The sequence below is a fragment of the Zalophus californianus genome, chromosome X (assembly GCF_009762305.2).
Source record: "Zalophus californianus isolate mZalCal1 chromosome X, mZalCal1.pri.v2, whole genome shotgun sequence".
Classification (NCBI taxonomy): Eukaryota; Metazoa; Chordata; class Mammalia; order Carnivora; family Otariidae; genus Zalophus; species Zalophus californianus.
The window spans coordinates 97,525,754-97,547,959 of NC_045612.1; the positions used below are offsets into that span (position 1 = coordinate 97,525,754).

At 40.0% G+C, this 22,206-nt stretch overlaps 1 long non-coding RNA gene across 1 annotated transcript in view; it reads right to left on the bottom strand.

Annotated features, from left to right (window-relative positions):
* The window catches only part of LOC113930281, a 49,327-nt gene that overhangs the window by 21,876 nt on the left and 5,245 nt on the right, over positions 1–22,206 (bottom strand). Inside the window, exon 2 of the long non-coding RNA XR_003522500.1 lies at positions 838–951. This is a non-coding gene — a long non-coding RNA (uncharacterized LOC113930281). The remainder of the gene's footprint in view (positions 1–837; positions 952–22,206) is intronic.

A 22,206-nucleotide genomic window follows, 5' to 3' on the forward strand; every position in this document is an offset into this window, starting at 1 on the left:
AAGAGAACCTGCGTCATGTTAATGACCATTTTCCCTTAATTTGATCAAAATAGTGTTCAGAGGCCTGTGAAATAAAGTGGGCAGCACCCATGAATTTGTCTGTTTGCTGCCCCCAAAAGAAAAAGGAATCCTACTATTTATAATACTTTATGTAACTTTTGGGCTAATAATAGAACACTTGCTCTGCAAACAGTCCATTGCTCACTAAAAATATTACCTAGCTATTAAAAAATCTGACATTCTCAGAGAACAACATTTCAACCTGTCTTTTTAAAAGTTTGGGAATTAAGTTGTTTTTAAAATAAAGAAATACTCTGTAGGAGGAAGGTTAAATAAGACATTAAATCAATTTATTCTCACTTTTTATGTAGCCCAATATGCATCTTTATCCCTTCTAAACTGCAGAAGTAACTTCAGCAAGTGCCCTAGCCCAGGGCTTTCCAAACTGCAATGTGCATAGAAATCCCTTGGCTATCTTGGTAACATGCAGGTTCTGATTTAGTGATTCTGTCGTGGGACCCAAGATTTTGCACTCCTAACAAGTTCCCAGGTGATGTACCACACTGAGTAGCAAGGGGTTAGATGCCCTGAAGGTACTAATTTATTCTGCTCAAAGCCCTGGTAAGAACAATTTACCTTAAACTTTATCACTTCATTTTGTGTTTTGGCATGAGCACAAGTGACCAAATTTGGGATAAAATTGTGGAGTTCAACTGTGGTTTTAGGTTCTCTGAGAAAGAACCAGGTCTAATAATTTTTTGTGAGTTTTGCACAAAAGTTGTGCTATCTTTTCCTACAGGCTGAAGTACCACATTTACCTTTTTGCATTTTGCTTACTTTGAGTTGATCCATACCAATGCACTCTCTTCCTCCTCCATTTCTTGCTCCCAGGCCTGAAAAGAACTCAAATACTTGCATCCAGCATGGCAGCCTCACATTCTTTTGAAAATCCTATAGAGCACACAAAAGGAGAAGCAAACTGTGAAAATTATTTGAGGCCTGCTGTCTGTCTTCTTCTCATCCCTCTTTTTTTTTTTAAGATTTTATTTATTTCAGAGAGAGAGAATGCACACACTATGGGGGCATTGCAGAGGGAATCTCAAGCAGACTCCATGTTGAGCGTGGAGCCCAATATGGGGCTCAGATCTCATGACCCTGAGATCATGACTGAGCTGAAATCATTAGTTGGTCATTTAAACGACTGAGCTACCCGGGTGCCTTTTCATTCCTCTTTAATTTCTGTGAGCACTTGCCCAGGGGAACCCAGGCTTTTCTTATTGCTATAGCCTAAAAGATATTCCACTGGAGAAGTTGGCAACTGTCTCTACAAATGGTTCTTCACTCAGAAGAGAGTCTTTTCTATGGCTCATTGCCGTTTGCAATACTCTGCAATGGTGAGTATGACAATATTTTTTTTTAAGATTTTATTTATATGACAGAGAGAGAGACAGCTAGAGAGGGAACACAAGCAGGGGGAGTGGGAGAGGGAGAAGCAGGCTCCCGGCTGAACAAGGAGCCCGATGCAGGGCTCGATCCCAGGACGCTGGGATAATGACCTGAGCCAAAGGCAGATACTTAACCACTGAGCCATCCAGGCACCCCAACAGTATTTTGATTAGTTGTAGCAAAGAAGACCAAAAAATGATGGAGCAGTTTGTACAGCAAGAAAACTGCTAATTTTTTTCTCTCTCTACTGTAAGAAGAGAAGCCATTTTAATAAAACTGAGTTGATTGGCCCTGCAAAGCTTTCTCATTAGAGGCCTAAGTGGTAGCTAATCAATTCTATTCCTCCAATATAGTGTCTCCTTAAGGGACCAGCAGTACATGTGATTTGAGGAAGAGGAAGAAGAGAGGAGGAAGGGGGGGATATTGTTTTCAAAGGTTCCTCCTAGAAAGGCCCTAATTAATTAAGCAATAGTGTCTGACAGGCCTCATTTGTATACTTTGCAGGGAATGCCATGAGGAATGGTGCTTTGAGGTAACATAATCTGCAGAATATACACTGCCCACAGCCCTAGTTCGTATTAGGAAATGGCATTCTTAATAAAATTAAAGAAAAATGCCAGCGCCTTTTCATTTCCTGGGCATTATTAGCATGAGCCTGACAATTACTGATAGCTGGTCAGAACCTTGTTTATTTTCTTTGCTCTCTGGGCATTTCCTAATTATGAATAATAATTCCATTTAATCATGCATTTGAAACAAGCAAATTATCCAACAGAACATCATAATCAGTTGCATCAAAGAGCCTTCAGGAAGCCCCCATACGGCTCTGTTTTAGCTTCCCCATTTGCAGCTCTCCCCAACTACCTTCAGGAAGTCAGGAGTCAATGGTTGTCTGCTACCTGGGAAAGGCATCCATCAGGCACAACTTTGCAAATGAAGCCATATCCTGTGACACAACTGATTTTGATTTACTTATTTAGGCTTAATGGCAGCCTTCTGACCTGCCAGTCTTACCCTGTGAATGGCCACCAGGGGATGCTACAAACTGACAGTGATCACTTGCTCCCTTTTCCAAAGCTTAGAAAAGAAGTTCCATCCTTGACAGTTACAAAGTGTTCCTGACATTCAAGTTTCATCCCAGCTATCAGCTGGACCTCACTATTGTATTTAGGTGTCCTGATACTGGAAGTAAGCCTCCCACAATCATAAAATTATCCTTAGTCCACTGATAAAATGAAAATTGTTAGTAAATTTGCTCAGAGAAGCCTCCCAACCTTCAAAATTTGGTGAACAATTACTTTCTATAAACTTCTTCCTTTTCTCCCTTCTTCTCCCCACCCTTTCCTCTTTCCTTTCTAAATTTGTGTTGACATGTGAATGCTTGGATCTGTCTGTAACTTATCTTGCTCCCAGCCATTACTGTGGTATGCTGGCAAGATTACCTTTCTGGAGATGTCCCTGGCAGCTCCCAGAAAATGGTAGTTCAATTTATAAAAATACTACATTTTTTTCTTCTCAGTATTTCTTTTATTATCTCTTACTATTGGGGAATATATTCCTTTCATAAAGAAGAAAATAGACAAAACGAATTGATTACAAAACCAGAATCAGAACCACCAGTAATAGCAAACGACACAAAGGCTATTTGCACTGACAATGAAGTGAAGGGAAGAAGGTACAACATTCTACAGTCAGTCACTCTATTAAACACAACATTTACTGTGATCCTCCTGGGAAGTAGGTGCCCTGCCAGGTTCTGTATTTTTGTGTGTGTGGAGGGGGTGGGGTGGTAAAGGAATGAGGAGTTATAAATATAAATAGAAGATATTCCTTTTTCATGGAATCCACACTTTATTTGATCAAATGGAAGCTGAACTGTGACACAGAATTGAGTCCAGTTACACAATGACTCCAGTTCCATCTTCACCAAACTGAATCTTCTTAATAGCTGAACATGCTGAATAGCCAGTTTTTGACGGCATAGAAGTGGTTGATAAGTATCTAATGAGGCATCACAAAGCATTTATTATACTTGTAAAATAAACAGAAAAGCTTGGGTTACAGAAATTTAATGTGGGAAGGAGTTAAGATGGCAGAGGAGTAGGGGGACCCTACGCTTGTCTAGTACACAGCTAGATAGTTATCAAATCATTATAAACATCCAAGAAATCCATCAGATGTCTGACAGAAAAAAATCTGCAAGTCTACAAGTAGAACAACGACCACCTTTTGGAGAGTAGGAGGTACAGAGAGTTGAACTGGGGAAGACAGAGCTGTGGATATGGTGGTGGGGAAGGAGCCTACTTACAGAGGCAACCACAAAGTATTAGAAGAAGTGGAGTGCAAAATCTGAACTTCTGGAAGTCCACTACCATAGAGGATGTGCCTGGCTTAAAGGTGCACAGGTGGCGAAGCAGGGCAGAATCTCAGGAGTCACAATGCGGTCTGAGGATCCCCCATGTCACAAGAAGAACTGGAAACTGCAAACTGCCATGTGGTCGTGCAACCACTTTCCTGGAACTGGCTGGCAAATGGCAAAAAGCACAGCAAGACCCTACCCTGGAGTAAAAGCTCAGGTCCACACTGTGGGAGTCCCTAAAATTTGGAGTTTTGAAACTCAGTTGTGTGTTTGAGATTTAAAAAAAACACTCGGACACAGGCAGTATGAACGGAGAGTTCAGATGGACACCAGGGACACAAGTGGGATGAATGATTGCTCCTTGGTGAGGGCTCACTGAAGACGAACTTTCAACTCTGGGGCCAGAGAGCAGGGCACCACCATATTCATTGCGCCCAATAGTGCTGGAAGGCTTCAGGGAGAAAAACACAGCCACCTAGTGGAAGTCAGAGCCACTTACACCAAGCACCACTCCCAACTGCTCCCTGGAGGCCCATTTCCACTGAAACACATCAGCCTGAGAATCAGCACAGCAGGCCACTTACTTTCTTATTCTTTTCAATTCCTTTTTGTTTTTTATTAATTTTAAAATTATATATGTATTTATATACATACATATATTTTTTATTTTCAGTTTTTTATTTTTTTTTAATTTTTATTTTGGGATTTAGATGCCTTTAACAAGCAGACCAAAACATACCCAAGATCTAGCTTTTTTGTTTTTGGGGAGTTTTTGTCTTTGTTTTTCTTTTTTTCTTTTCTGGATAAAATGACACAAATTCACCCCAAAAGAACAAACAGGAAGTAGAACTCATGACCAGAGATTCAATCAATACAGATATAACTAAGATGTCTGAACTAGAATTTAAAACAATGATTATAAGGATTCTAGCTGAGCTTGAAAAAAGCATAGAAGACACTAGAGAATCCTTTACTGCTGAGATAAAAGAACTGAAATCTAGTCAGGCCAAAATTAAAAATGCTAAAACTGAGATGCAGTCCCAAATGGAGGCAATAAAAAGGAGGATGGATGAATCAGAGTAGCAAATCAGTGATACAGAAGATAAAATTATCTGAAAATAATGAAGCTAAATAGGGAAAGAAGGGTAATGGACAACGAAGGTCGACTAAGGGAAATCAGTGACTTAAATAAAAATGTAATAACATTCATACCATAGATGTCCGAAAAGATAAAGAGAGAGAAAAAGGGACAGAAGGTTTATTTGAACAAATTATAACTGAAAATTTCCCTAATCTGGGGAAGGACAGTCATCAAAATCCAAGAAGCACAGAGAACTCCCATTAAATTCAACAAAAGCTGACCATCGTCAAGGCATATCATAGTTAAATTTACAAAACACACAGATGAGGAAAGAATCTTGAAAGCATCAAGGAAGAAAAGTCCTTATCCTGTAATGGAAGACAGATCAGGTTTGCAGCAGATCTGTCCACAGAAACATGGCAGGCCAGAAGACAGTGGCAGGCAATATTCAATGAGCTAAATGGGAAAAATATGCAGCCAAGAATTCTTTATCTAGTGAGGCTGTCATTCAGAATAGAAGGAGAAATAAAGTTTCCCAGACAAACAAAAACTAAAGGAATCTGTGACCATTAAACCAACCCTGCAAGAAATTTTAAGGGGGTCTCTTTGAGTGGAGAAAAGAAAGATCAAAAGCAACAAAGACTAAAAGGACCAGAGAACATAACCAGAAACACCAACCCTAAAGGGAACACAATGGCACTAAATTCTTGTCTTTCCAATAACCACACTGAATGTAAATGGATTAAATGCTTCAATCAAAAGACATAGGGTATCAGAACGGATTAAAAAAAACAAGATCCATCTATATGCTATTTACAAGAGACTCATTTTAGACCTAAAGACAGCTGCAGATTGAAAGTGAGGGGCTGGAGAACTATATATCATGCCAATGGACATCAAAAGAAAGCCAGAGTAGGCATACTTATATCAGGCAAACTAGATTTTATTTTATTTTTAAAGATTTTATTTATTTTTGTGAGAGAGAGAAAGAGTGCGTGTGTGCAAGCAGGGGGAGGGGAAGAGGAAGAAGCAGACTCCCCGCTGAGCAGGGAGCTTGATGTGGGACTTGATCCCAGGACTCTGGGATCATGACCTGAGCCAAAGGCAGCCACTTAACCGACTGAGCCACCCAGGTGCCCTGATTTTATTTTTTTATTTATTTTTATTTTTGAAAAGATTTTATTTACTTATTTACTAGAAGGAGAGAGAACGAGCACGAATGTGAGTGGGGGGAGAAACAGAGGGAGAGGGACAAACAGACTCCACACTCAGCATGTGGGGCTCAATCCCACAACCCTGAGATTACAACCTGGGCCAAAATCAAGAGTCAGACATTCAACCAACTGAGCCACCCAGGAGCAACTTAGGCAAACTAGATTATTTATTTATTTATTTATTTATTTATTTATTTATTTTTAAAGATTTTATTTATTTATTTGAGAGAGAGAGAATGAGAGATAGAGAGCATGAAAGGGAAGAGGGTCAGAGGGAGAAGCAGACTCCCTGCCGAGCAGGGAGCCCGATGCGGGACTCGATCCCGGGACTCCAGGATCATGACCTGAGCCGAAGGCAGTCGCTTAACCAACTGAGCCACCCAGGCACCCCAAACTAGATTTTTAAAACAAAGACTGTAACAAGAGATGAAGAAGGGTTCATAATTACATGTCATAATTATCAAAATTAAGAGGTCTATCCATCAGGAAGCTCTTAGAATTGTAAATATTTATGCCCCCAACTTGGGAGCACCCAAATATATAAATCAATTAATAATAAATATAAAGAAACTCACTGATAATAATATAATCATAGTAGGGGACTTTAACACCCCACTCACAACAATGGACAGATCATCTAAGCAGAAAATCAACAAGGAAACAATCAGATACATGTTCATTTTGAGTACACACAGAACATTCTCCAGAACAGATCACATATTGGCACAAATCAGCCTTCAACCAGTACAAAAAGAGATCATACTATGCCTATTTTCAGACCACAACGCAATGACACTTAAATTCAACCACAAGAAAAAATTTGGAAAGACCTCAAATATGTGGAGGTTAAAGACCATCCTACTAAAGAATGAGTGGGTTAGCCAGGAAATTAAAGAATAAAAAAAAAAAAAAATACACAGAAGCAAATGAAAATGAAAACACGACAGTCTAAAACCTTTGGGATGCAGCAAAGGCAGTCCTAAGAGGGAAGTATATTGCAGTACAGGCCTACCTCAAGAAGCAAGATAAGTCTCAAATACACAACCTAACCTTATATCTAAGGGAGCTAGAAAATGAACAGCAAATAGAGCCTAAAACCAGAAGAAGGGAAATTATAAAGATGAGAGCAGAAATAAACAATATAGAAACAAAAAAACATAGAACAGATTCATGAAATTAAGAACTGGTTCTCCAAAAGAATTAATAAAATTGATAACCCCCTAGCCAAACTTATCAAAAAGAAAAGAGAAAGGACCCAAATAGAAAAAAAAAAAAAATCACAAATGAAAGAGGAGAGATCACAACCAACACCACAGAAATACAAATAATTATGAGAGAATACTATGAAAAATTCTATGCCAACAACTGGGCAATCTGGAAGAAATGGACAGATTCCTAGAAACCTACAAACTGCCAAAACTGAAACAGGAAGAAATGGAAAATTTGGACAGAGCCATAGCCAGCAAAGAAATTTAATCAGTAATCAAAAATCTCCCAACAAACAAGAGTCCTGGGGCCAGATGGCTTCCCAGGGGAATTCTACCAGACATTTAAAGAAGAGTTAATACCTACACTTCTCAAACTGTTCCAAAAAATAGAAATGGAAGGCAAACTTCCAAACTCATTCTATGAAGCCAGCATTACACTGATTCCAAAACTAGACAAAGACCCCACTGAAAAGGAGAATGACAAACCAATATCCCTGATGAACATGGATGTAAAAATTCTCAATACTAGCAAATCAAATCCAACAGTACATTAAAAGCATTATTTACCAGAATCAAGTGGGATTTATTCCTGGGCTACAGGGGTGGTTCAATATTTGCAAATCAATGTGATACACGACATTAACAAAAGAAAGGACAAGAACCATATGATCCTGTCAATAGGTGCAGAAAAGGCATTTGACAGAGTACAGCATCCTTTCTTGATAAAAACCCTCAGCAGAGTAGGAATACATGGAACATACCTCAACATCATAAAGGCCATATATGAATGACCCATAGCTAATATCATCCTCAATGGGGAAAAACTGAGAGCTTTTCCCTTAAGGTCAGGAACAAGACAAGGATGTCCACTCTCACCATTACCATTTAACATAGTACTGGAAGTCTTAGCCTCAGCAATCAGATAACAAAAAGAAAGGCATCCAAATTGGCAAGGAAGAAGTCAAATTTTCACTATTTGCAGACGACATGATACTCTATGTAGAAAACCCGAAAGACCCCACCAAAGATTGCTAGAACTCATACATGAATTCAGCAAATTTGCAGGATATAAGATCAATGTGCAGAAATCTGTTCCCTTTCTTCACACCACTAGCAAAGCAGCAGAAAGAGAAATTAAGGAATCAATCCCGTTTTCAATTGCACCAAAAACAATAATATACCTAGGAATAAACCTAACTAAAGAGGTAAAAGATCTGTACTCTGAAAACTATGGATCACTTATGAAAGAAATTGAAGAAGACACAAAGAAATGGAAAGCATTCCATGCCCATGGATTGGAAGAACAAACATGATTAAAATGTCCATATTGCCCAAAGTAATCTACACATTCAAAGCAATCCCTATCAAAATACCAACAGCATTTTTCACAGAGCTAGCACAAACAATCCTAAAACTTGTATCAAACCACAAAAGACCCCAAATAGTCAAAGCAATTCTGAAAAAGAAAACTGGAGGCATCACAATTTCAGATTTCAAACTATATTACAAAGCTGTAGTCATCAAGACAGTATGGTCCTGGCACAAAAACAGACAGATCAGTGGAACAGAATAGAGAACCCAGAAATGGACCCATAACTCTAGGGTCAACTAATCTTTGACAAAACAGGAAGAATATCCAATGGAAAAAAGACAGTCTCTCCAACAAATGGTGTTGGGAAAACTGGACAGCAACATGCAGAAAAATGAAGCTGGACCATTTACTTACACCATACACAAAAATAGATTGAAAATGGATGAAAGATCTAAATGTGAGACGGGAAACCATCAAAATCCTAGAGGAAAACACAAGCAGAAACCTTTTTGACCTTGGCTATAGCAACTTCTTACTAGACACATTGCCAGAGGCAAGGGAAACAAAAGCAAAAATAAACTATCGGGACTTCATCAAGATAAAAACCATCTTCACAGAGAAGGAAACAATCAACAAAACTAAAAGGCAATCTATGGAATGGAAGAAGATATTTGCAAATGACGTATCTGATAAAGGGCTAGTATCCAAAAACTGCAAAGAACTTATCAAACTCAACATCCCAAAAACAAATAATCTAGTTAAGAAATGGACAGAAGACACGAATAGACACTTTTCCAAAGAAGACATTCAGATGGCTAACAGACACATGAAAAGATGCTCAGCATCACTCCTCATCAGGGAAATGCACATCAAAACCACAATGAGGTACCACCTCACACTGGTCAGAACTGCTAATGCTAATAACACAAGAAACAACAGGTGTTGGTGAGGATGCAGAGAAAGGGGAACCCTCTTGCACTGTTGGCGGGAATGCAAACTGGTGTAGCCACTCTGGAGAACAGTATGGAGGTTCCTTAAAAAGTTAAAAATAAATGTATCCTACGATCCAGCAATTCCATTACTAGGTATTTACCCAAAGGATACAAAAATACAGATTCAAATGGGTACATGCACCCCAATGTTTATAGCAGCTTTATCAACAATAGCCAAACTATGGAGAGAGCCCAAATATCCACTGACTGAGGAATGGATAAAGAAGATATGGTATATACATACAATGGAATATTACTCAGCCATCAAAAAATGAAATCTTGCTATTTGCAATGATGTGGATGGAGCTAGAGTGTATTATGCTAAACAAAGTAAGTCAGAGAAAGACAAATACCATATGATCTCACTCATATGTGGAATTTAAGAAAGAAAACAGATGAACATATGAGAAGGAGGAAAAGAAAAAAAGGAGAGAGGGAAACAAACCATAGGAGACTCTTAACAATAGAGAACTGAGGGTTGATGGAAGGAGGTGGGTGCCGGGATGGGCTAGATGGGTGATGGGTATTAAAGAGGGCACTTGTTGTGGTGAGCACTGGGTGTTGTATGTAAGTGATGAATCACTGAATTCTATTCCAGAAACCAATATTGCACTGTATGTTCACTAGCTAAAATTTAAATTTAAAAAAAAAAGGAATTTAATAGGTCGTCAGGTGTGGGATGTATGTGGCTTATAAATCCTGTCATGTAAGAACTTGTTTAGCTGTAAGACGTGCAGTTGGCTGACAGCCTCCGGCTGCCTCACCTTCAGGATCTACCTCAGGTGTTACAGACCAAATGTTTGTGTCCTAAAATTCATATGTTGAAATCCTAACCTTCAATGTGATGGTATTAGTAGGTGGGGGCCTTTGGGAGGTAATTAGTCATGAGGGAGGAGCCCTTATGAATGGAATTAGTGCCCTGATAAGAAGAGACAAAAGAGATTACTTCCTCTCTCTCTCTGCTGTCTACCATATGAGAATATAGTAAGATCACCATTTTCAAATGAGGACGAGGGACCTCTCCACACACCAAATCTGCCACCATCTTGATCTTGAACTTCCCAGCGTCCAGAACCGTGAGAAATAAGTGTGTGTTTTTTAAACCATTCAGTCCATCGTGTATTTGTTAGCAACCCAAACTGACCAGGACATCTTTCCAGCTGATGTTGCGCTCTTCCTAGCAGCTTTTAGTTAATGGCTGTGCAGACTGGGATTATTAAGACCTGGCCACTCCTGACCAACACAAGGAAAATCGAACAAGCAATTCTTGTTCCCCAGATCCTTCAGCTGTCTGAGACTTTGTCTAATATGCATCATGGAAAGAGGTTCTCCCTGACTAATTCTGCTCCCTCCCCCTTTATCTTTCGCCAGCACTATTCCCCAACAATCTTCTTGTGCTAATAACTGTCCCCATGTCGGCTTCCCAACAGACCCCAATGACTCATTGTGTTTGCCTACACTTGTAACTAATTTATTTTTAAAGATGTTTATTTATTTGAGAGTGAGTGAGTGCACAAGCAGGGGAGGGGAGAGGGAGAAGCAGGCTCTCCACTGAGCAGGGAGCACAATGAGGGGCTCGATCCCAGGACCCTGGGACCATGACCTGAGCTGAAGGCAGACGCTTAATAGACTGAGCCACCCAGGCGCCCTACCTGTAACTAATTTAAAGAAAAATATTATTTTATATCAAGGTCAGAGATTGTAAAATGTCTGCAAAATTCTCTACCTGCCCCTGATAAATTTTCTTTCCCTGTGAAAAGAAATTTTGTTTCTTTGGGCACACCACTAAGCCCGTATAAAGGTCTTTTGGGGTGAGTCTCAAGTGGCAATTGTGTAACAAGAAGGAGGTTTGCTCTAAGTACAGGGACTGCACTGTCTCTAGAGAATAATAAAGTCTACTAAAAGTTTGTATGCATTTATTATCAGTACGTGACAAATGATATTTTAAAATATCAGTGACAAAATAGTTTTCTCTGTCAGGGTGGAATGCTCCCACGCCTCCCACCTCGGTACACCACTATAAAGTGGTTAAATTATAAATGTGAACTAGTCTAACTACTTTTCCCTATGAAATCTCAAATTTTCCCCTTTCCAGTTTGTTATAAAATTTGGTAAATCTTTTCTTTTGGGACATTAAGTTTTTGTCCTATTTAGATTCTTATATCCCATTTATTATTTTAAAGATCTTACAGTTACCACTGAGTTTGTATGTCAAGGGAACTGGAGAGATACAGGTTGTAGTCTGTTCCTCTTCTCACTTACACTTCTCTCAATGTAGTGCTTTATGTGCGGTGTACGTGTTGGTGGGGTTAGGGATATTTCTTCTACATTGCTCTTACATATGTAGCTCCTGTATGTTTGGGAAAAGGGAAGAAAATCAGGGGCATAGAAATGCTCATATATAAGTGTTGCCTTTTGGAGCCTGATGTCTCACTTTGATTTGGTCTAATTCTGCCTGGGGCTACTGCTATGTAGGTGGTGTGGTGGACATCAGCCTTACTTGGCAACACTCCAGCACCAAGGACCCCTACAGAGCAGCAATGTATTATCTCCCTCTGGCCCCCTGCCAATACTCCATATTTCCATTACCTCTCAGATTTGAATATCCCAATGTTTAGCCAGCCATTGGCTTGAGAAAGGCTGGAGCTCCTCCCTGAGCTACAGGAACCACTGTTGTCCCTGTAGAAAATTGGGATGGGATGAAGATACCTCTGTATTTTTTCCAAGCCCTTCTACACCATAATCTCTGAAGTCTTACTGGTCTAAACTACTTCAGTGGGATCCCCATCTTCAGAAATGTCTAGATAAGAAAGTGGCATTGATCCTTCTATTCATGATGCCATGAATTTCCATAGAATACCTGTCAAACTACTCCCAAGACTCTGATCACTCCCCCTTAGACTGTGGTACCAGAACATCCAGATGAGAAAGTAGGAAAAAAGAACCCAGTTTCCCCTTCTTGAAGACTCAGCCACAATTTATGAGGGATTCTCTTAGAACAAACCCATCATTATGACTGCTTGGATTTAGGAGGAGAATCTTGGCGAGGGAAAGGAGGAGTCTTTGTTTGGGCACTTTTCATGCCCCCAAAACTGTCAAGCATGAGGACTCTCCTTCCTCCCATTTCTACGTCTTGGCCGATTCTGGGATGAGAAGGTGCATGACAGTAGCAGAGCTGATTCTGTTGCGCCTCTAAATGCCTTTGAGTAGATGGTGCTCATAGAAAGGTCTTCTTGAGATTAAATGGATTCATAGAGTCTTTTTTCTTTTCTTTTTTTTAAAAACCAACAGTTTTTCTTCATCGTCAAGTTTGGACTAACAAGGAAAATTCCAGTCAACATCCCAGTACTCCAGGTTCTTACCTATAAAATGAGGTATTAGATGAAATAATCCCTATAATTTTCTTTCAGTTCTAATAGTGCACCTGTCCAATATTTCCTACCAAAATCAGGATTAGATTTCTTCATCCCCAGTGAAGCTCATTTACTCATCATTTACTGAATCCTAAGAATTGCTCTACATAACATCATTACATAATTTACATGTTTCTTCCTATTATTCCAGAAGCTCTTCGATGGCAGCAGAACCAAGCTTTAGTCTTGTTGTGTCCCTATCACAAAATGGACTCTCAATAAATCCTGTTTGAAGGAATGTGTTCTTTAGGAAAATTACAGATAACTGTAAGTTGTGGTTTGTGGATAAAAAAGTGGCAATGAATAAACCAACATTTGTTATTCCCTTCTTATGAGCCCAGCACCATGCCATGATTCTAGAAGATTGAGAGGAAATAGAAGACATGGTTCCTGAACTCATAAAGAACAAATTCTAACAGCAAATGAAAAAATGAAACTAAAGCAGACAGAGCTGTGTCTTAGTACACAAGCTGGAGTTTTCCTAGAAAACATATGAACATGAAATCCAAAAGCCAATACACTTCCAGCCATATGCTGTTAAAACTACTATGATAAGACAAGAAGTAAGTGGTCTTCCACACCGAAAGAAAAGCATTTATAGCTGAGGACCACCACATCACAAATACTACATACCCATTAGTTGCTCGTGTAGCTGGGTGAAGGAGTAGAATGTTGCATTTAAGCCCACACACACCTTATTAGTTCTGTTATGCTAGAAAAATTAATAATGGTGTGCCTTAGTTTCCTTATATGTAAAATGAGAATAACAGAATTCACCTAACTGGGTTGTTGTGATCATTGAGTAAGTAAATACAAGTAAAGAACATGGCTTGGCACTTAATTACCACAGTATCAATGTCTGACCTTCCTTATTACTGAATATATTACACTGCTGAGATTGTGAAAACACTAATGCAACATTTGTTAATCTTAACTAAAAATCAGAGTCCTTGGTAAGAGTTACACACACACACACACACACACAGTTTCTGCATTGCCCTCCTGATTCAGTGAGCATCTTTATGTTATTTTGAGTTCTTTGAGATAGTATTGAGACAGCTAGGAACAGGGAAGGAAAGCAGAGACAGTTATTAGCATACAATGAGAGCAATTATGATTTGCACAAACCTGCTCTTCAGATTCAGAATTCACCACTTATGAAGCTAAAGGCCAGTGTAGCCACTGCAGATCCCTGAAGCTCTCCCTAGCTCTCACCCAACAGGTATTCACATTTGCTGATGCCAGGCGCCTGAGTCCCTCCTCATTCCTACTGGGGCTTAGGAGTCACATTTACAGCCATATCAGGCTTCTGCTGCTATGAGGCTGAAGACACCAGCCTAGGACCCTCTGGCTGAACCCTACCATTGGGTCTGTGCTCAAGGCTAGCACATCCAGCTGTGTACCTGCATGCCACCTGCCTGATGCCAGCCATTAGCCTCCAGTGTGAATGCCTGGAGGCGAGAAGAGTGTATAGCCACAGGAGAGCACATTAACAACCAGGGTCCTGGCAGCTGCTTGTGAGCTGAGATCAGGTGCTTCTTTGTATCACTGGTCGACATCAATGTGCTTATGTAGAGCTAGACCCTCCAGCTGTGCACGTGCACACTCCCAGCCAAAACTGTGTAACTGGACTCCCTGGCAGTGTGCATTCCCAGTGGGATACTGTGCATCCATAGGAAAGCATGCCAACACCTAGGGCCTCCACAGCTGCCAGTGAGCCCATAGTGGGCCCTGGCCTTGCTACTGCATCTCTATGAATGTGTCTGCAAATGGCTTCTGCCACGGCACAGGCAGCTGCAGATGCCCCCCCCCCCCCAAGTTGAGTATGTGCAAACCACTGGCTCTGGCCTCGACCACTGCCTGTCCTGGTCCCTAGATACCAGACCTAAGACACATATTAGGACCCCAACAGTGCTTGCAGCCATTATAATCCTCCTCTGACAGTGCTCACCTAGGACCACAGAGTTGTCAAAGCTATGAACTGCAGTGACGTTAGCTGAAGAGGCCTTACTCCTCTTTGACCTGGTGACACGATGTGCCTCCATACTTAGCACACTACACCACTAAACCCAGGGTCACACCACAAGCCACCATGTTCTCATCCACAGGTGAAAGGCCTCCCTTACTGAAGTCAGTCCGTTAAGTCTGGAAGCGGTGATTACTTCTTCAAGTGTGCAGACACCTACCCAAGGCTACAGAGATTATGAAGAATCACAATGGGGGGCGCCTGGGGGGCTCAGTTGGTTAAGCAACCGCCTTCGGCTCAGGTCATGATCCTGGAGTCCCGGGATCGAGTCCCGCATGGGGCTCCCTGCTCATCAGGGAGTCTGCTTCTCCCTCTGACCCTCTTCCCTCTCGTGCTCTCTCTCTATCTCATTCTCTCTCTCAAATAAATAAAATCTTAAAAAAAAAGAATCACAATGGGAAATACGTCTCCATCAAAGGTATATGGCAAACCTCCAGCAATTAGCCCCAAAGAAATGGAGATTCAGGAATTACCCAATAAGGAAATCAAAATAATTATTCTATGGATGCTCAGAGAGCTGCAAGAGAATATGCATAAACAGTATATTGATATCAGAAAACAATGCAAGAACAAAATGAGAAGTTCTACAAAGAAATAGAAAACATAAAAAAGAACTAAACAGAAATTTTGGAGCTGAAGAATATAATGATTGAACTGTAGAATTCAATATAGAGCTTCAACAGCAGACTTAAATAAGCAAAGGGAGAATCAGTGAGTTACAAGACAGATCAATAGAATTACCCAATCAGAGATGAAAAAAAGGAAAAACAATGAAAAGAAATGATGAAAACCTATGGAACTTATGGGACATCAGCAAAATAAATAATGAATGCATCATTACAGTTCCAAAACAGAGGGAGAAAGGGGTAGAAAGCTTCTTTTAAAAAATAATGGCTCAGAAATTCCCAAATCTGGGGAGAGATGTGGATATCCAAGTTCATGAGGGTAACAAGTCACCTCAAAATTCTATCCAAAGTGATCTTCTCCAAGATACAATAATAAAACTGTCTAAAGCCAAAGACAGAGAATTTTAAAAGAGGAAAGAAAAATCTCTCGTAGAAGGGAACCCCAAAAAAGCTCTCAGAAAAATTTTCAGCAGAGACCTTGCAGGCCAGAAAAGAATGGGTTGCTATATTCTAAGTGCTAAAAGAAAGGTACTGCCAGCCAAGAGTACTTTACCCAAAGTTACCTATCAGAACCCAAAGCCAAATAAAGACTTTCCCTAATAAACAAACAGAGGGAATTCATCACTACTAAATTTGCCTTACAAGAAATGCCAAAAATAGTTCTCCAAGCTGAAGCAAAAGGTCAACAAATAGTAAAATAAAAACATATGAAAATATAGAACACACTGGTAAAGGTAAATAGATTCAGAAAACCTTAATATTGTAATGTGCTGGTGTGTTAACTAACTCCAATATAAAGGTTTTTGTGTTTTTTTTTTAACTCTAGTATAAAGAAAGAACAAAAATATTAAAAATAATGACAATTTAATTTGTTAATAGATACAAAATATAAAAAAATGTAAATGGTGACATCATAAACAAAATAGGGGAGCAAAATCAGAGTTTTTGTATGTGACGTTAAATTATAATTAGCATAAAAGAGACTGATATATCTATATCTCTATATGGCCAACAGGTACATGAAAAGGATTCTTAACATCACTAATCATCAGGGACATGCAAATCAAAACCAGGATAAGGTATCATCTCACACATGTTAGAATGACTATTATCAGCAAGACAAGAAATAACAAATATTGGTGAGGATGTGGAGATAGGGGGACTCTTGTGCTCTGTTGGTGGTAACATAAATTCATGCAGCTACTATGGAGAACAATATGGAGGTTCCTCAAAACAAAACCCAAACAAAAAAACTCCTTAAAAATAGAACTACCATATGATCTGGCAATCCCACTTCTAGGTAGTTATCCAAAGGAATTGAAATCAGAATCTTGTAGTGATATCTGCACCTCCCGTATCTGTTACAGCGTTACTCACAATAGCCATGATATGGAAACAACCTATCCATCAATGGATGAGTGGATAAAGAAGATGTAGTATATATGCAATGGAATATTACTCAGCCACAAAAAAGAAGGAAATCCTGTCATTTGCAACAACATGGATGAAACTTGAAGGCATTATGCTACATGAAATGAATCAGAGAAAGACAAATACTATATGATCTCCTTTGTATGTGGAATCTAAAAAATCCAAACTCAGAGAAACAGTAGATTGGTGATTACTGGGGGACTGGGGAGCAATGGGGAGATGTTGGTCAAAAGATAAAAATTTCTAGGTAAATGATTAACAAGTTCTGGGGATCTAATGTACAGAATGGTGGTTATAGCTAATAATATTGTATTATATACTTGAAAGTTACTAAGAGATCTTAAATGTTCTCACCACAAAAAAAATGAAATGGTAATTATGTGATGAGAGTATCAGCTAATGCTATGGTGGTAATCGTTTTGCAGTATACAAATGTATCAAATCAACACTTTGCACACATCCAATGTTATGTGTTGATTATAACTCAAAGCTAGGAAAAACAGTCAGGGATTCCCATAGGTCTCCTTCTGAAACACAGGCTCAAAGGGCAGTAGCTACTACCTAGGGCATTATTCTTCCCATGGCAGAAATCTAAATTTTCCAGAGCGATGGGTGGAGACATACATGCCTAGGTTTGGAACTGGCAAACTGTCACTTTAAACCATTCTGTTGGCCAAAACAAGCCACATGGGGGAAGTTAAGCATCAGTAGGCTGGGGAGGAGCAGGTATACTCCTCTCAAGGAGATACAGGTGGTAGATAACTACTTACTGAAAAATAGTATAATTTATTATATAGTTTTGATGCTCTTTTTCTTTAAAAATAATGCCACTCTGTCTGATAATGCCAGTATCTATGGACTTTGTGAATCTTTTTGTCAACATTCTCTCACAGCACTCTGTGTGTGTTTGTCTGTGTGTGTTTTATTGTGATATTTATCACAGAATTTAAATTGAAGTAATTTTTGAAGTTTAAAGTAAAATCTTCCAGAGATCATTTCTTTTACTTCTGCTAATTGATGATGTGTTCAGCCATGGAGGTTGTGAGAATTCTAGTTCCCATACTTTCAAAGGAAGAGGCAATGTGTCAGAAAAAACATAACAGACAAATTAGCAAAGGGGCCAAATATTTTCCAGAAAAAAAGGATCTGTGTGGGATCTGACTACTTTCCATCTGGTGATCCCACATTCTTTGAAAACCTTTTATAAATGAACTAGGTCAGAGAGCAGTAGGAAGGAATTTGGAGCAATAACTAAGGTCTAAATCAGATCTCAAACTACGATGAGGTATTAGACTGGGTAAGTTAACCACTGTAAATATCAGCCCCCAAATCTTCATGGCTCAACATAATTCAAAAGTAGTCCTAGCTCATGGTTCCACATGGGTGTTTGGTGGGTGGTCTTCAATGGAAGGATGCAGAAATCAGTTTCCTCTGCCTTGTAGCACTACTACCTCATAGGACTTCAAGGTCTCCTGTTGATTTTTCTTTTTCTGTCTGCCAAAAGAGAGTAGAGGATAGTTTAAGAGATATTTTATTGTGTTGGACCTGCAAATGGTGTCCATCACGTCCATGATGGCCCCATCTGCTGCAAGGCAGGTCAGACAGGGTGCGTATGAATAAAAGGAAATGGGTTTGGTAAACAACCATCCAGTGTCTGTGATGCATGGGGTTATAAGCATCACAGGCTGAACCTGAAAACTTTCCGTGACTAAACAACTCAGACACTATGGGATGGCTTTGAGATTAATGGTTGCATATTAATGGTAAAAGAACAGGTTGTAATGTCATTTATAACATAGTTTACAATGACCCATAGTGGTATGTGGCAGCCACAGCTGACTGTGACAATGGGAGCAGAGAGAGCATTTTATCTCCATTCTCTCATACCCTCCTCCCCTCTCAACCCCCAGATGACAACAGGAACCAAAAGAAAACCTGTACCTGCAAAGGTATTACTGTATCAGTATGCAGGAATGACATGGGACTGTTGAAACCACCTGTGAGGTGACACGGTCAGGTAGGGGTAGTGTGGAGTCAAATCTGGCTCTGTGAATTTTGCTTACAGTGAGTCACCTTGGCAAAAGCAATAGAAGTTTGGGAACAGTCTCCCCAGATTTCTCTGCATGAGCGTTAGTTTTCAGCTTCACTGTGGGCTACCTGTCACCTGCTTCCAGTAGTGGGAGCAGAACTGCTCAACTTATATTTGGGTTTCAAATGCAGACATGAGGTAGGTTCACAGAATACAATATTCCAGAAAGTGGTCTCCGACCCATCTTCCAGGGTTGGGATGATGCTGGTGGTGAGCCTATGCAAGGAGAGGTGGATAGTCTTGCAATGCAGATATAGGAAGGCCTCATAGAAATGCTGCCTTTACTAAAATCACTGTGACTGCACTTGCACCCCAAGCATATGAAAAGGACTCTATCAGTTACAGTTAGAATTGGAAAAATTTTATGGCTGCTTGTTATGGAGAGAATGAAATTGATCACCATAAAATATATCCATATTTTACCACCAGAGTGATAGAGCTGTGTACTTCCACAGTTTGCATGTCTACTTGGCATAGCTTTCATTGCCCCATAAGTTGTGAGTTCTCTGGAGCAGCACATAGATACCTGCACGGGAGGACTTTCCTTTACTCAGAAAGAAACTGACCTGGAACATCGCTGTAAGCTGGCAAGGTAATGATCCCATTTCCTGTCAAAATAAGCTATCTATTTGCTCCAAAAATATCTGTTGTAGAAGAGGAAAAAAAAAAAAAGGTTAAAAATGCTCTGAACCAAGAAGGTTTGAGTTCATGAATAGCATGGTGTATGCCCTGAATGCTGGAGGCACTCTTTCATGCCAATCCTTTTTCTTTTGATTATCTCACAAGGTTGCCAGGGCAAACGTGATAGAAGAGTGGTGAGCCAATGGTCTCCTGGAATAAATATGGCCAAGGTCAGTTTTCATTTCATTTCACTTATATCCCGCTTTTCATTTTTCTCAGATTTCTTACTTGTGTTTTTTCACACTGATTACAAGGTGTCCTATTTGTGCTCTGTGCCCCCGGAGAAAAGGCTGACTCATAGGGGTTCCTTCAACTCTAATGCTTACGCCCTCAGGGGCACACTTTGTATTCTAGACCAAGCTGTTAATCCTTGACTTTGAGCAGGATATTCTCCGTCCCCATAACACCAAACCATATTGCTCACTAGTCCATAGATTCTCAAGAGACTGCACTGACTTACTATAATAAACTATCCCTTGTTTCTGACCTCTGAGACTTGGCATTACTAAATGTTGTGAATCATGTAGAATTAAGATTTGGCATCTAGAATTTGACTTTTGCATTGTATTTTGGAAATATCCCTAAGGCAGAGAGAGGAACTAGGCAGATATTAACTGAGCAAGGGAGATCCAGATCTCAGATTTTCAAGAGGAGATCCCAATGGGTGCTACATTTAAATAATAGGTTCCCCACAGTCTGACCTCCAGGACCTCATGGGTAAAATAAGCTTCTTTTAGGAATGAACACAGTTTTATCACAAATCCAAGCAAATATCAGCAATGCAAGAAAGAAAAAAAAAAAGGGACACTGGGACTACACCCTATGCCAAAAGCCACCAAGATATACCATCTAAAGAATTCTAGTGTATGGTAAAACAAGAAGGCACTGATTGTACTCCAGGTTCTGTCTTTAACACATATGCCATGGAGATGAGGCTCAGCAACATATGTGCACTCCTTGAATCAGGTTGTAGAGAAGGCCAAGTGAAAGAGTCCTACACAAGGTTCCTAAGAAGAAAGTCAGGATGGGTTCTACAGATACACTTTCAGGGAATGAGCCTCAAATTAGGGCCACGTGAGAGGTAGTCCTATGCTGGTTTCCTAAGAGGAACATACAGGAAGTGGCCCACTTACGTGCATTCAAGGAATCATAAACAAGATAAGGCATGGCAAAGGGGCACCCGCTGCAGGATCCCTAAAACTGAAGGAGGGAAAGGCGCCTGCATGTTTGCACTCAGGTATCAGACCAGAGAGAAGGCCAAGTGAAAGAAAGTCTATGCTGGATTACTAAAACAAAAGGGAAGCAGAGTATCAGCATGTGTGCTCTCAGGAAAAAGGCCTGAGAAGAGGCCAAGTGCTTTCACTTCATTCTAACTTAGGTGCCTAAGAAGTAAGGATGAGAAGTGTCCTATAACTGTGCACTCAGTGAATCAGTTCCAAGAGAAGGTCAAATGAAAGTGAGTCCTAAGCTTGATTCCTAAGAGAAAAGAAAGACAACTGAAGGGGAGTCCTACACAGAATTTCTAAGTGGAAAGGGCAGGGAGGGGCCTGTATGTGTGCTCTCTGAAAACAAAAATTCAAGAAAGGCCAGTTGAATGGGATCCTAAACCTGATTCCTCGGAAGTACAGATAGGAGGTATCCTGAATGTGTGCACTCAAGGAATCAGCCCCAAGAGAAGTCAAGGGAAAGGGGACCTAGACTGGATTCCTAAAAGGTAAGGGTGGCAAGAGCACATGAAGGTAGGTTTTTTTTTTCAGGCACGTCTGTTCTAAATTGATGACGAGTACTTGACCAGATGTCATATAGAGACAAAGTGAGTTTGACTAAACTCTTTTTCCTTCCACTTTGGTTTTGCATCAGGGAAGTGAATGTCAGATCAACTGCTCTCCTAGTGTATTTGTTTATGAGAGTTTGCATTATTGAAAACCAATGAGGTCCCTTTTCTTATAGGTCTCTGATGAGACATAATTACACCATTCCAGGCAGCAATATATTGATAACACACATTTCAAGGGTGGAAAAAAATCACAAAGAAGAGATCAAGCTCAGATTGCAAATGAAGTCTTCTAGGACCCAATTCTCCATGGGTCTCATGTACTTCCACACATCTCATTAACGGAGACTCTAGGTGACTTTGTTCTAGACTATCTTTCCAAGGATGTTTGTATAATGAACAATCTTGGAAGATAGAGTTAGTGTCTCTGGAACAAAGGGCAGGTTCACTTGCTGTCCTGTAATTAACACAGTATTTCCCTCCAGATCAAAGGGAAGTCATGCTTATTGCCCATTATAAAATGGTGGAGAGTCTTTGATCTCAGGGCTGTTCTT